General features: G+C 39.9%; 1 protein-coding gene and 1 long non-coding RNA gene across 9 annotated transcripts in view; one reads left to right on the forward strand and one right to left on the reverse strand.

Moving 5' to 3' along the window:
* dbn1 (drebrin 1) overlaps positions 1 to 16,704 on the reverse strand; it is a 65,030-nt gene that overhangs the window by 46,752 nt on the left and 1,574 nt on the right. The gene's annotated exons all lie outside the window — the stretch shown is intronic.
* LOC125139886 lies at positions 8,126 to 13,134 on the forward strand. Its single transcript, XR_007139030.1, has 3 exons — positions 8,126 to 9,313; positions 11,518 to 11,607; positions 11,738 to 13,134. It is a non-coding gene; the product is annotated as an uncharacterized LOC125139886 (long non-coding RNA).

Raw genomic sequence — 16,704 nt, forward strand, 5'->3', positions numbered from 1 at the left:
TAAGTTAAAACAAGATAATATCCTGAAATAATGAGTTACTAAGTTAAAACAAGATAATATCCTGAAATAATGAGTTACTAAGTTAAAACAAGATAATATCCTGAAATAATGAGTTACTAAGTTGAAACAAAATAATATCTTGAAATAACAAGTTATCAATCAAAACGAGATAATATCTCAAAATAATGAGTAACTAAGTCAAGACAAGATAATATCCTGAAATAATGAGTTACTAAGTTAAAACAAGATAATATCCTGAAATAATGAGTTACTAAGTTAAAACAAGATAATATCCTGAAATAATGAGTTACTAAGTTAAAACAAGATAATATCCTGAAATAATGAGTTACTAAGTTAAAACAAAATAATATCTTGAAATAACGTTATCAATCAAAACAAGATAATGTCTCAAAATAATGAGTAACTAAGTCAAGACAAGATAATATCCTGAAATAATGAGTTACTAAGTTAAAACAAGATAATATCCTGAAATAATGAGTTACTAAGTTAAAACAAGATAATATCCTGAAATAATGAGTTACTAAGTTAAAACAAGATAATATCCTGAAATAATGAGTTACCAATGAAAACAACATAATATCCTGAAACAGAAATTTCCAAGTCTCATAACAAGTCAAAACAATGACAATCTTATAATGATTTACTAAGTCAAAATAATGAACAAGAAAATTGAAGTATTGAATTACTGAGACAAAACAAGATAAATACTAAAGTTACCAGGTAAAAACATCAAAAATAATATCTTAAAATAAAGAGTTACCAATTAAAACAAGATAATATAAAGTGTAATATAAAGTGTTACTAAGTCTCATATCGAGCCTAAACAACAAGATATCTCACGATAATGAGCTAGTAAGTCAAAATAACAAAAGAAGGAATATTGAGCTACTAACAAGATAATATCTTGAATTGATTTAATTTAAAATAATGAGAAAATAAAATAACGTTCTGGAACATACAGATATTCAGAGCATTAAAGAGATAAAGGCAGTAATATGCATACTAATAATAATAATAATAATAAGAAGAAGAAGAAGAAGAAGAAGAAGAAGAAGAAGAATACATATTACAGGTTTAGGGAAAAATGTGTTAAACAGTTGATTAACTCTGGAGGATACACATTTCTCCACAGATCTTGGCCCAAAATGTCTGACAGGCAGCCTGCACACTTCTTGTACAAGAAGAATCTGCCAAGTCCTTCAGAGGCAAGCCTGCAGACTCGGCAACAATTTACTGATGGACACGAGCCATGAGAAATGGCCAGAAGAATAACAAGAGGAACGATCTGTTCTAGGTCTTATTTAACCAAGCGATTAAAAATAATCACAGCAAGGAGTCAAGTGCGCTCGGCTCTCTGCATCAGTGTGAGACACGGTGACATGTTATCTTCAATCTTCTGCAGGAGTTTGGAGATGTGATGAAAAGCAGCTAGTTTTGATCTGTAGGATTTTTTTCTTGCTCTCAGCAGCGCTACCGACCACTGTGTCTTCAAACAGCAACACTCGAGGGAAGTGTGAAGTGGTAATCGGTGAGTGGCGTGTTCAAGTGACAATGCTTACAACCCGTATCTCTGATCAGATCAGATCAGATTAGATTAGATTAGATTAGATTAGATCACCTGTTTTCTCTACAGTCTAATAGTAGATGAACCGATCGGCATACAAACCAGGAATTTTGTGGAGCTCTCACCCCTGTCCTCTTTCCCAAACACTTACAAGCTAAATGGTAAATGAAGCATGTTTTGAGTTAAAATGTACTATATTTGTTTACTGCATATTATTGTATTACTGTATAATCTCCTAAAAAAAATCAACCATGACGTCTTCACCATTAATTGCCACTGCCAGTAAGCAGCTCCTACACAGCTACACAGCTCATAACATACCACAATTACGCAGTTCTAGTCAATTAATGTTATGCTAAAGTTAGATAAGACACGTCTTTTCATCAATTAATGTCTTTTCAGTTAGATGGTCAGACACCTGATTCGAGGACGTCCTCATATCCATCTGGGACTGGGGGAAGCTAAGGTCACTAAGGGTCAGTCCAGCTTTATCAGTGCAGCAGAACTGACAGATGTGAGACAAAGACAGAGTCACTGCAAGATCCAGAACACAGCTGCCTGGCCAGCCCATTGATCCCCTCAATGCTCACGAATTTGGTCCACGATACATCTGTTCACTTTCTCTGTTAACTATTTACGAGTCCTCGAACAAGGGCATGGCTTCCACCAAAGGATTAATTGAGTGAAACCTCAAAAAAAAAAAAAAAAAAAAAAGACTAGTACTACACTATAGCTTCAAGCATCAGTTTACTACTTACTGTATCGTAGCCTTCCTGGCAAGTCACTCATTTCAGTAGTAGTCTTAGCATTCGGCTGTGGAAGTGTGAAATTAGCATGTTTATTCTTAATTAGCCCCTGAAGCATGGGCTCCTGCCTCACTGGTTAACATTTACAGACTGGTGACACTACAGACTACTAATTAGTTCAAATAAAACAGCTAGACTGCAGACAATCTACCTTATTATAAAGGAAACAGCTATACAACATGATACAAAGAACATACACTGCACTAAAGCTACTCTTTTAACAAGACCACGGTGGCTAAACCTACCATGCATGTCTTTGGACCGGGGGAGGAAACCGGAGTACCCGGAGGAAACCCCCGAGGCACGGGGAGAACATGCAAACTACACACACACAAGGCGGAGGCAGCCCCCAACCCTGGAGGTCTGAGGCGAACGTGCTAACCGCTAAGCCACCATTACCGCCTCCACGATAATCAGAAGTATGAAATTTGATTTGGATAAAAGATGAACTGGTTATGTATAAATGGTAAAGGATTATTATTATTATTAGAATACAACTGGTAAAGTTTGCAAAAAAGATAGTTTTTAACCATTAACCACTAACCACTAACAGCACTGCACATATTAACCCCAATCAAAACTCTCTCATCTGAGAGTCAGCAACTAAAACTACACAGCGCATATGACAAACAAACAAAATTCGGTCCGCCATTTCACGCTGAATACTGAAATACTAGCCATCTGTCTTATGCAGAAAACAGCATGTCGTACCCTCTGACAAACTGACTTGTGGTGGAAACCTATGTGCATTAGCGGGCTAAGAGAAAATACAGACTGGTGTACATATGGATGACAAGCGGATGCAAAAAATTAACGGCTCTAAAGACACCGGGTAGCAACCGCAGGGCACGATGTGTCCTGATCGAGAAGGTGCCAGTGTTTGACTCAGCAGCCTTCTTCTACGGGATCCTGGCACAGATTTGTTTCTTGGTCACAAGCGCAGTAGTGTAGCAGATGAATCTGATCTAAAACAGAGGTTTTGTTTGTACAAAAAGACAAGATGGAGGCTCGCCAGGCTGAAGGAAACGGAGGCGTTTACCGGGTCTGCGATCAGGCACCTGGGAAGATCATATAAAGCTACAAGAATGTCATGATGACAAAAAGCCATTTCGATTTTAAATGGCAGCCTAATATAACATAATATAGTATAGTATAACATAATGTTATATTATATTACATCCTTTCTCCATATGGCATTCTCTGCAGTCGCTGCACTATTACACTGTAAATCTGCCTGAACACAGAAAATTGGAAATGATTGTTCATAACGCAGCATGTATGAGCGTCTAGCTAAGTGCCGATACACAGGAAAAGGAAAAAATATGGAGGGGGAAAAAAGGATGCAAACTTTCCAAGATGTCTGCCAAGCAAGGCTTTTCATCACGGCCTCTTCTGAATTGTGTCTGTCATGGGCATAATTCATGTTTTGGAGGAGCGTTCCTCACTTTGCTGTTCGACGCTTCGTTATATAACCGATAGTCGCTTCACAGAAACCGAACGTCAGCGTTCTTCTGCTGTAGCACTGCAGTGGAACACGACGCAACGCTCAGACTCTCCGAAAGGTTTTTCTGCAGAGTCCGTCACAAAGATTCTCTCGAACATGCTGCAACAAAATCACACTCTTCCGACCGGAGGGGAAATCTCACACGGAGCACTCACCCCGAGCAGCCTGCATGTCCTTCACGAGGCATACGGAGAAGGGCGGACCAAACAAACCCTAATCTAATTTAAGATATAACGTGATTAATGGAGTTATTTTTCTTGCCTCGGTTTTACATTGTGATAATGAAAAAGATGTGATGAGTGATGTTTGTTAAAATTCTCTCAAAATCTCCATAAAAGTTCAAAATAGTTCATGTTTAAATCACAAAAATTTGCATTCACTGTATCTTTCTGGAGCATATGTCGATACGTTCTGTCGCTTTTAACGTGACACAACAGTAAGCAAAGAAAAAAAAAAGTCTTATGTTTCTTATAGTCACAGAGGAAAGAGTTAAAATGCAAGGGACGGAAATGAGGAACTATAGTTAAGGAAAGAAAAGAAGCCATTAGGTTTGTGTACCTTTAACGAGACTTTTTTGTTTTGTGCTCTACTTCCTGTTTCTTGTGTTTTCGTTTTGGACCGCTTCCTGGTTTTGTTTTTGTCTTGTTAGAAGTGTGACTTGGGTGACGGTTAAGATTTGGGACTACGGGTCAGAAGGTTGGGAAGTAAAATCCCAGCACCACTGGATAGAAGGTAGAAAAACAAATAAATAAAAAAATGAAATAATATTAATGCTGTGAAGTACACCGTTAGTATCGATAGAAATGTACTGAAATTAACTACCGTCGTTATCGACTCTCCTGCTAAAGAATCGGTCATGGATCATTTTAGAGTTTGGATTTAAATTGATCCTACCCCTAAAAAAACATCAGAACATCTAAAGAAGCAAAATCATGAGACCGGGAATATATTTGACAGTTTTTCTAGCGCATGCTTAACATCAGGCTTAAACATCGGCTTAGAAAGAGGTCTTGCTGTCAAATATTAATCCCTGACATGCGTGTCCAGAAAGCCAGCCGTCAGCAGAGCGCACAGGAAACACGGGATGAACGAGACTGGCTTCATTCGACCTGATTGATGTCTGTAGGGTATTAAAATTCCACTGCAGCAGTCCAGCAGCCCCCTCCGGAGCAGAAAGACAGAGTTCTTGCCAATAATGACGAGGCCCGGTGAAGTCTGTACTTCTGCCTTTCACACAACACCAGATATCACACAGCGGGACAGAGCGTAGATGATGTTACTGCGCGTTACACCAGGGGTTTAGGTCATGCATCCCATCAAAGGAAGAGGTATACTGGAAAAGAGTGAGTGCAAAGACTCTTGGGTAAAAATGTATGTCTACTAAAACTCATCTTTGTATCCAGAAGGGTAGATTAGAAAAATTACCAGAGCTGCATAATACCAGAGCTGACTGGAATAACAGCTTAACCACCAATCAGCGATTGCATACCCCATTATGGTCGTGTAGGTTTCTGTATGCTGCATGCTTACCTCAGCACAATGCACACTGCACACTGCAGCCTGGGCTACGAACTAAGACAAACTCACCCTCCCTTCCTTTAGCTCTTCTTCTACATCATAATTTCCAAATCATTTATCCCTCAAAACAAACTTTCTTCCGCATTCTTCCGCATTTCTACCAACACCAGCATCATCACTAGACTAGACTAGACTACTTCCTGAATACGATTCCATAACCTTCATTTTACACAAAGCCAGAAATAGTATCTCATCCAGAATCGATCAGATCAGATCAGATCAGATCAGATCAGATGCTGCAGATTTCCTGATGCTCCCTCGTCCCTCGTCCGTTAAAAAAGCCGCAATCGTTGTCAAAGCAAAGAATCGCCGCTTCTATAAAAACCACCTGATTCAAACAAGCGTTTTTTAGGACGTCCGACGTTTCTGCATTTTATCCTACTGACGTGTTCATTCCGTCCTTCCAAATTCACACACATACGCACACATACGCATACACGGACACCTACGTGAGGCTCTATAGTGCTTTAGAAAGTTCTAGCATGAATCATGCGGTAAATGATTACAAGAATGTCAGCATGCCATTAATAAAGCTGATGTTAGAGCGCTTACAAAGATCTAGATCTGAAGAGAAAAAAAACCCTATGAGCTTAAAGGGCTTTAATACAGCTGGCCAAATCCCAAGATGGATCAAAGAGGGCTAAATTACACGGCAAATATCAGATGTGTATTTTACAAAACTTTCCATATGGAAACACACACCCTCTCACACACACACACACTCAGTGACAGTGAAAAGCCTCAGGCAGGAAGACTTGGAGGAGTTAAATGACACTGATACATGACGATCCAATATTAATTGTCAAATCGCACGCTTTTGATGAAACAAGACAAATCACAGGCTGAAATTACAAAGGCGGGTGTAAAATAATCTGTGAAAAAAGAAAACAAAACAAAACAACGGCATGGAAATAAAACATTCTCAAAATCACCATCTGACTTCCTGTCATAAAAGACGGAGAATTTTAAGAGCTCATTAATAAAATAGTATCTATAAATATGTCGATGTTTGACTTGACTAAAGTCCAGCATGTGGCTGAAAAATTCAAATTTGTTAAATGAATTAAAGGGGGGGGGGGGCATAGTGGCTTAGTGGTTAGCACGTTCGCCTCACATCTCCAGGTTCGGGGGTTCGATTCCCGCCTCCGCCTTGTGTGTGTGGAGTTTGCATGTTCTCCCCGTGCCTCAGGGGTTTCCTCCGGGTACTCCGGTTTCCTCCCCCGGTCCAAAGACATGCATGGTAGGTTGATTGACATCTGTGGAAAATTGTCCGTAGTGTGTGTGTGAATGAGAGTGTGTGTGCCCTGTGATGGGTTGGCACTCCGTCCAGGGTGTATCCTGCCTCGATGCCCTATGATGCCTGAGATAGGCACAGGCTCCCCGTGACCCGAGAAGTTCAGATAAGCGGTAGAAAATGAATGAATGAATGAATGAAAGTGTGCAAAAAATGTTAGATCTAACACTCTAAATATTGTTAATGCAGATGATGATGATGATGATGATGATGATGATGATGATGATTAGACACTCTTGGACACAGTCGGAAATATTAACAATCCGGATATTAGAGGAAAAAAAATATTTTTAGAAAATAATAAAAATCCAACATCCTGCTGAGATTTTGTGATTGTCGCTAACGCACAAAAAACAGAGATTACGGATTTTAATCTTTGTTCTTGGTCTCATTTAAACCTTCTGTGATCCAGGATTAATGTTCTGAATGTCTTTGAGCAAAATGAACTTCTCAGCAGAGCTCCAGATAAACATGTAGAGTAACATTTACTGCAAATAAACACTAATCATTGTACCAACGGTCTGGGCAGCATCCCAAACTGTGCTGGCTGTCGGAATTAAAGCGCATATCAGGGACTGTGTTACGAGTGATGAAAAAAAAATCAGACAAAAATAAGCACCATTAAGACATTAGATCTGATGCCTACATCCATCAAATGTTCAGGTACTTGGAATCCTTGAAGATGATGAATGACTTCGTGAGTCGGTTTCTCGAGATTGCGTCGACTGTGTAATTGAATTTCTGACTTTCAGAAAGCTTGCTGTGAAGTGTAGCATCATGGGTAATGCCTATTTATAGTCTACATAATCTGTTTGTACTGATCTCTCATGCATGAAAGGTGGATGAAAGCAGAACGTGCACCGAGCCTCTGTTTCAGCTCCTGTGATGTCAGATGTGCTGCATTAGGAAGAAAATGGAGGATGAATACACACACTTACACACCAATACACCCACACACACCCAACCCTGTGTTCACACTAAAAAAATGATACGATACAAGCCTACTGTACTAACTGTTACCCTCGCTTTGATGAGCAGTTTAAGCTTACTGTAGTAGTTAGGTTCCCTCTGTTTGATTAGCAGTACAAGTAGCTACATACGCTGACTTTGAACGGTACTCGCTAGGAATACTCACTCCATACCTTCACTCTGATTAGCAGATCAAGCTAACTGTAGTAGCTACATGCACTCACTTTACCTAGCGCGGCAAGCTAACTGTACTTGCTAAGTACACTTACTTTTATTAGCAGTACAAGCTAACTGTACTAGCTAGGAAGACTCAATGCATATTGTACACTCATTTTGATTAACTGATTAAGCTAACTGTAGTAGCTACATATACTCCCTTTAATCCCCAAGCTAACAATACTAGCTTAGTACACTCACTTTGATTAGCCGATTAAGCTAACTGTAGTAGCTAGGTACACATTGTTTGATTAGCAGTAAAAGTATCTACATATCCTCACTTTGTTTAGCAGATGAAGCTAACTGTACTAGCTAGGAAGACTCACTGCATACACTCATTTTGATTAGCTGATTAAGCTAACTGTAGTAGTTACATATACTCCCTTGAATTAGCAGTGCAAACTAACAATACTAGCTAAGTATATCTTATTAGCTTATAGCTTTAACACTGACTTTGATTAGCAGATTAAGCTAACTGTAGTAGCTACATATACTCCCTTTAATTAGCAGTGCAAGCTAACAATACTAGCTAAGTATATCTTATTAGCTTATAGCTTTAACACTGACTTTGATTAGCGGATTAAGCTAACTGTGGTAGCTAGGTACACATTGTTTGATTAGCAGCTTCTAATTTGAAGCTGACTGTACTAGATACATACACTCAGTTGGAGCTAATATATTTAGCCTGGTATGTAACATGTCATTAAAACAACCAACTTTCACACTTTTTGACTAGTTAGAAGAACATTCCAAGCTTTATAGGTGTATGATGGTGTCTCTGATGAGCGTACACAGCTAGTAGTGTTAGCTTGTGTTCCTAGTAAAAGCTAATTCTTTTTATATATTTATTTGAAACATTTAGTAGTGCAACTCATAATCAGATACCATTTGTGATTGCAGCTGAGAATGCTAGACAGAGGGTACACATTAGCACATTATCAAGAGACAGTACAAGCGGAATGCTAGCATGAACACAGGGATGTATGACTGTCTAATCCCATAGCACATGTCTTTGTGTCTAAGAGAAAAGCAGGACTAGACAAGACAAAAAGGGATGTTTCAGAGAAGGAAGATGTCAAGATTTGGCACCTGAGGAAAAAGCACTAAACTTATTTTAGCAGGAGTGTTTCCTGCTAAGGGAAACTGCAGCAGGACAGATTGGAGCAAGAGCCACGAAACCCAGCGTGAATAGGAACAGAAGTCCAGCAGCACTCTGGCTGACCCCTTGGATTTTCAAACATAAGCCAAGTGTGTTTTTTTTTTTTCCAGAAAAAAAAATTATCTAGTCCTTTCAGTAGAAAAACCTTCTTAGGACCGTAAACAGTTTACCCCAATTCAGATGGCACGAGCGATAACCATTGGTAGGTTTTTGGAAGTTTCTGTCTATCAGCATGATAGAAGATTGAATACTTTTGTACGTTTGTCTTTATCAGTACAGTAACACATTTACTTTCAAACTGCTCAAATGACCTACAGGTGGCTGATTTCTTAAATATCCTTAAATGTGTTTTTAGTGAAGGGGGGCACAGTGGCTTAGTGGTTAGCACTTTCGCCTCACACCTCCGGGGTCGGGGTTCGATTCCCGCCTTGTGTGTGCGGAGTTTGCATGTTCTCCCCGTGCCTCGGGGGTTTCCTCCGGGTACTCCGGTTTCCTCCCCCGGTCCAAAGACGTGCATGGTAGGCATCTCTGGGAAATTGTTCGTAGTGTGTGAGTGTGTGAGTGAATGAGAGTGTGTGTGTGCCCTGCGATGGGTTGGCACTCCGTCCAGGGTGTATCCTGCCTCGATGCCCGATAACGCCTGAGATAGGCACAGGCTCCCCGTGACCCGAGAAGTTCGGATAAGCGGTAGAAAATGAGTGAGTGTTTTTAGTGCATGTGCATATAAGTAGAGTCATGATCACAACATGATAGCATGGCCACATTATGGCTTATCGCTGCAACCAGATGTTAGCAAGAGGCCTCGTGAAAATCAGACCGGATTAGCATCAGAGGTGGGTGCTAACAGATGCTCTGATCTATCCAGTAATGGGAAACATACTAGCGATAGCATTTGTGAGAAAATGTACCTCAGAAAAAAATGCCTCATTTCCTGAAATATGATCTATAAGATTTTGCAAATCATCCAGAAAAAAAGAAAGTTTGCTCAGTAACATGAACAAACAGCCAGTTAGAAAAACTTTTCTCTTTCTTTATGCTTCATCAATTCAGAGCTTGGGCTAGACAGGAGAGAGGATGTGCTGTGTTAATGAACTCCCAACTCTCTGAAACTCACTGAACAGATTTCATCCTTTCTTATATTAGACTCAGGCAGTATACACACACACACATACACACACACACACACACACACACACAAATCAATCTTTTAATACAATGGATGCTAGACCGTACACAATCCATAGGAGCGACCAGTATAAATGTGCTTACAAAGCTAATCCCACACATTTTAAAAATGAAAAGGTATAATTTTTTAAAATCCATGTCAGATTAGGTTAATCCGATCGCTGTTAATAAACATTGTCTTGTTATAGATGTCTGTGGGACTGAGAGCAGCAGTGCCACCAGTGGATATCAGAAGAATTGCACAAAGAAGGAAAAAGCAAGGCTGGGGCTGATTTCTTTCAAACCCACAGTGACAGTCATGTATCTCTCACTCTCTCTCTCACTCATTTTCTACCGCTTATCCGAACTTCTCGGGTCACGGGGAGCCTGTGCCTATCTCAGGCGTCATCGGGCATCGAGGCAGGATACACCCTGGACGGAGTGCCAACCCATCACAGGGCACACACACACTCTCATTCACTCACACACACACACTCTCATTCACTCACACACACACACAAACTACGGACAATTTTCCAGAGATGCCAATCAACCTACCATGCATGTCTTTGGACCGGGGGAGGAAACCGGAGTACCCGGAGGAAACCCCCGAGGCACGGGGAGAACATGCAAACTCCATACACACAAGGCGGAGGCGGGAATCGAACCCCGACCCTGGGGGTGTGAGGCGAACGTGCTAACCACTAAGCCACCGTGCCCCCCACAGTCATGTCTGATTTTTGATACAATTTTCTTAATTAACTATATACTTATTAGAGTAAACTCAGAATAGATAGACTAAGCACACATGATCCAATCCAATTATAAATTACACTTAAGTAAGAATTTATTTTAGTTTTACTTACTTTTTTTGGTTAAATAGAATTAAAAAAAACTTTAAATGGAAAACGTTAAAACGTTAAAAAAAAGCTTTAAATGGAAAACATTTGTTATTCTCAGGAAAAATGGCATGAATCTTGGGGATTATTAAGAATTTATTGTGTGTGTGTGTGTGTGTGTGTGTGTGTGTGTGTGTGTGTGTGTGTGTGTGTGTGTGTGTGTGTGTGTGTGTGTTGGTGAGTGTGTAATCCATCTTCTTGTATAATTCCACTGATGAGACTTTGTGATATAATGCATCGCGTAACTCAAATAACAATTCCTAGATATTAGATTTCAGCTCTCCTCATCTCACATCACAACCTGACGTCATCACACAAGCATGTTTTTTTCTCTTCTCACTAGGAACAGCATAAGCACTGAAATCTGGATAATACACTGGATTTGGATTTATTTACAACTCCAATGCTGTCTGGATCTTCTCACAACTTGAAGGTGGACATATTTTCTCCCCAGTCGTGCCAGAGTTCAAGAGCTAGGCAAAGATCTCACTCGATCATTTCACTTCTTGGTTTCTTCTGTTTCTACGAGCCAGTCATCTACTGTATCACTGTATCTTTCACAGACAGCCTCGAGTCCATGAGAAGAGAGGCCAAAAGAGCGTAATCCCACACAATGCTCCATTATGCTCCAAAGAAGTGTGTCTTCCCATCAATCACATCGCTTCATCTTCTCAAAATACATCACGTCTGTACATGACTAACAGCTGCCAACTCTTTATGTTTCTCATGAAGCAGTTGGCCTAAATTTCTGTCCTGCATGAATATGTAGGAGGGCACATTCCAAAGAAAAAGGAACACGGGGAATTTATAACCACCCCCCCGAACGTCTTGCTAGTACAATAAACTGGTAATCAATCACAGGGAATGTGAACATGATTAAAACCTCATCCAGGAGAAATGCAGGAATTAAACTGCTGGACGTCCAGCCGAAACTCCCCGAGGTGCTCTCATAAGCGCTTTCTTAAACAAAAACGGTTCGACTTAAGAGAGTGGCACACACTCATGTGAGAATTCACAGAGCTCTCCGGCGGTTTCTCGGACCTTTTTCGGCAGACGAGAGTAAACGGGAGACACGTCTCTGGGGCTCCTTGTGCAGACTGGATTTTTTTTCCCTCCAACTCTATTTGTGTGTCGTTTAGAAGACTAAGGCACCAAGAACAAAGGTTCGAGCCTGTCGGCTTTCCAGCTTGGCTCTGAAGAAAGAAATGCGCCTTTATTTTGCAAGCGCCATCGGTAGCAACTGTTCTGGTGCCAGAGTGAAAGTCCTATACGGTTTACATGAGGATACCTCTCACGGCGTCTCCAAATTCATCTTACAGTACTCACGTGTCCTATTTTTATGTATGAGGACCAAAAACAGACCAGAACATCTGAAAGCTGTGTATCGTTCTTTTGATATCATGACATGTAGAAGAAAGTTTAATTCAATAAAGAAATGGGATTTATTTATTTATTTATTTATTTATTTATTTAGAACCTTTCTGGCCACTTTGGTTCATTCGCTTGGTTCAGTTCCAGCAATGAGCATGTTTGTGCCTTATATAGACATCTGGTGTAATACTGATTAGTCTATCATTCAGCAATGGAAAACTATGTGTGCTAGTTTATGTGGTCACACCGACCAGAGCCTATGTTTTCAACTTCATGAAGAACTCAAAACCACTTTGTTACTCATCTCAGCCATCGTGTTTTTCAGACATCCATCTCTGGAGCGACTAAGTTTTTTTTTTTTAATCTTTTTTATACAACTGAGAGTTTAGGGCCTTTCTTAAGGGCCCAGCAGTGGCATCTTGGTGGACCTGAGATTCAAACTCACAACCTTCCAATCAGTAGTCCAACACTTTAAGTACTAAGCTACCAAGTGGTTGTGTTGGTGAATTGTCAATACATCAGTTTTCGCTATTCATTCATTCATTCATTCATTCATCTACTACCGCTTATCCGAACTTCTCGGGTCACGGGGAGCCTGTGCCTATCTCAGGCGTCATCGGGCATCGAGGCAGGATACACCCTGGACGGAGTGCCAACCCATCACAGGGCACACACACACACTCTCATTCACTCACACACTCACACACTACGGACAATTTTCCAGAGATGCCAATAAACCTACCATGCATGTCTTTGGACCGGGGGAGGAAACCGGAGTACCCGGAGGAAACCCCAGAGGCACGGGGAGAACATGCAAACTCCACACACACAAGGTGGAGGCGGGAATATTTGCTCTTTTTTTTGCTGATTGCTACAACTTACACCTTATAGTTTTAAAGTATATCAGAACCCTAAGTAAAAAAAAATTTCAGTTACGTCAACAGGCGGAAAGCTGAAGTTTTCCAAGTGATTGGACAACTAAAAAAAAAATCATGTTCTCCTCAATAGCAAGTTTTTTACACTGATGATGTACACGTTCGATGATTTTCTGGTGCTAACGTTAGCTCGCTAGCTTTCCCATCTTGCATTTCGATTCAGTCCTAATCTGTTCACACCACATTTTTAACAACAATGTTTATTTTATTAAATACACCCCAGAAAATAAGTATTTTGTGTATAACGATATGTCTATAAATCCAACACTTTCTATCCGGATACGTCTGTCATGTCCGAGCGCCAAACCCTGATATACTCTGATCTACCTACAAATCCCGGAAGCCCAATGAACCTTCTCCTGTAAATCAAGGCATTTTCTCATCACTGTAATTTGTAACAGGATTCTAAACTGGACAGAGGATATCACAGACTTATTAATTACTATTAAAGTTCCTCCTCAGTCGATCCAGATCATCTAACAATCATATAGTTCCTTGTTTGATATTCAATAACTGATATAAGGTTCTTCAAACCTGGAATATCTTCTCGTTTCCTAAGGCACACCATTAACATCTTGCAGAAGTCCTCAAGATCTCCTTTAAGGATCAATCATTAAGAATCCTCACTTTTCACCCTGTTTGCCTTCAGGTGTTGAGTATTGTTCAGTGAGTTCGGGGAAGTGTTTGATTCCAGCAGGCTGCACTTTAATGCCAACTCACTTTGTAATCAGGTTTCATGCTTGTGAAGGATTATTGATGAGCACATGAGTGTGTATATGGTCAGGGTGTAGTGTACCGTTGAATGGGACACATGCCAGGTAGAAGAACGAGGAGAATGGAAGGAATACCTGTCAAGAACAGTCGCACTCAGGGAGGGAAAAAGGTTGATTATGTTTGAATATAAAAACACAATTCGAGGTCAGCGTGTTGTTTTACTGATCCGGTGTTGTATGTGACTCAGTAGTGATTTTTTAGGCCTCAGGTCCAGAGTAATTTAGGCGTAAATCATTTATAGAGGTCACCTAAGTTTCCCTATGTTTGTTATTTACCTGATTTCAAGCGGATTATCGTGGGCAAGTGATTAGACACTCAGTCTAATGAAATAAACTAGAGGAACAGACTCCAATATAAAAAGCTAAGAGGGAGATCAAATAATTTTTTTAAGATTTGTAGCTCAGAATAAAATATATATCCACACATGTATGCAAACGTTTAGGAACAATTTCCATGATTTTCATTTATAAATATTTCATTATAATATTTCACTAGTGATATGAGGTTTATTGGATTAACAGAAAATATGCAATATGCATCAAAATGAAATTAGACGGTGCAAAAATTTGGGCACCCCAACAGAAAAAAATCACATCAATATTTAGCAGAAATAACAGCCTCTAGACGCTATAGCCTGTAACGAGTGTCTGGATTCTGGATGAATGTATTTTGGACCGTCCGTCCTTACAAAACTTCTCCAGTTCAGTTAGGTTTGATGGTTGCCGAACATGGACAGCCCGCTTCAAATCACCCCACAGATGTTCGATGATATTCAGGTCTGGGGACTGGGATGGCCGTTCCAGAACATTGTACTTGTTCCTCTGCAAAAAAAAACGCCCCAGTACATTTTGAGCAGTGTTTTGGGTGGTTGTCTTGTTGAAAAATCTGGCCCCGGAGTATCTTCAACTATGTGACTGATTCCTCAACAATATTCTCAAGAATCTGCTGATATTGAGTGGAATCCATGCGACCCTCAACTTTAACCAGATTCCCAGTACCGGCACTGACCACACAACCACACAGCATGATGGAATCCCCACCGAATTTTACTGGAGGCGGGAATCGAACCCCCAACCCTGGAGGCAAACGTGCTAACCACTAAGCCACCATGCCCCCTACCCAAATATTTATAAATGAAAATCGTGGAAATTGTCAGGGGTTCCTAAACTTTTGCATAGGACTGTACACACACACACACACACACACACACATATATATATATATATATATATATATATATATATATATATATATATATATATATATATATATATATATAGTATAAAGGTGTTGTCATGGGGTGATAATGAGCTCGCTAGGTAGCAATCAGTACATTATTATGGCTCACTACATATTGTATCTATGTCGTAAAACGTCACCACTGGCAACAAAAGGCAGCACCAATATCGTTGACATTATGTTTTGTATGCTGTTTAAAGTATATTATTAACAATCGTTTCTGTCATGATACAATTTTCAAGCAGGATCGTAGGCTAGCAAGCTGTGTTTTGAGCGTAGGCTAGCTAGCTAGCAGTGTTTTTAAAATCATTCCAACAAACCATGTACAGAACATCAGATACAGTGAAAATTGCTGATGTATATCAGTTATTTCTGATAACAAGCTGCTTATGTTTTGAATTTGGTTCGTCTGCCATATCTTTCAGAAAATATGCCGTCATTTCTAGTAATGGAACGTAGCAAGCGTTTTATTGAGCGAACGTTCCAGTGCACAGGAAGGATTTGTGATTGAGAAAGAGAGAGAGAGAGAGAGAGAGAGAGAGAATGAAAGAAAGAAAATGTCTGACTCCCTGCTCGGTGCCCTGACTACTGAACTAGGGAGCTGATTGAGACGCACCCATGACCCCCCCCCCCTAATGTGATGTGTCTTTGTTCTCACTTCCTGGTTTTGTCTCCACCCCTTTTTTTGTCATTTAAATGCCACTCTCTCTCATGTGTACCTGTTTTATGTTAGTGTATTATTAGCTTGACTGTTTATCAGTTGATGTGTCTTAATTCAGGTGCAGTTTGTCCTGTGAGTTTCGTCTGAGTATTGTTTTTTATTGATGATGATTGTTTTCTAGAATAAACACCATGCTTATTTCACACGCAACAAATGTGTAACATTATTATGTATTTGTTGATCTGATGATTTGTTGAACTGCATTACAATTTTGCTTCTAAAGTGGTGGTTTCATTTTCTGGCCCAGAAATGAACTCCACCCCCAGTTCAGCTCTGACACTATTCCCTTAACAGGACGTCCAACAGAGGGGAAAAAAGACCAGCTTCAGAAGGAAGAAGAAAAGCTGGTCAGTATTATTATTATTATTATTATTATTATTATTATTATTATTATTATTATTAGAACTGCAGTTCATTTTAGAGGTAGCAGAAAATGACATACAGCTTCTTTAATACCTGAAATCACACTCTTGCACTGTAGTGTACTATA

This window comes from Tachysurus fulvidraco, chromosome 21 (genome assembly GCF_022655615.1).
Source record: "Tachysurus fulvidraco isolate hzauxx_2018 chromosome 21, HZAU_PFXX_2.0, whole genome shotgun sequence".
NCBI lineage: Eukaryota > Metazoa > Chordata > Actinopteri > Siluriformes > Bagridae > Tachysurus > Tachysurus fulvidraco.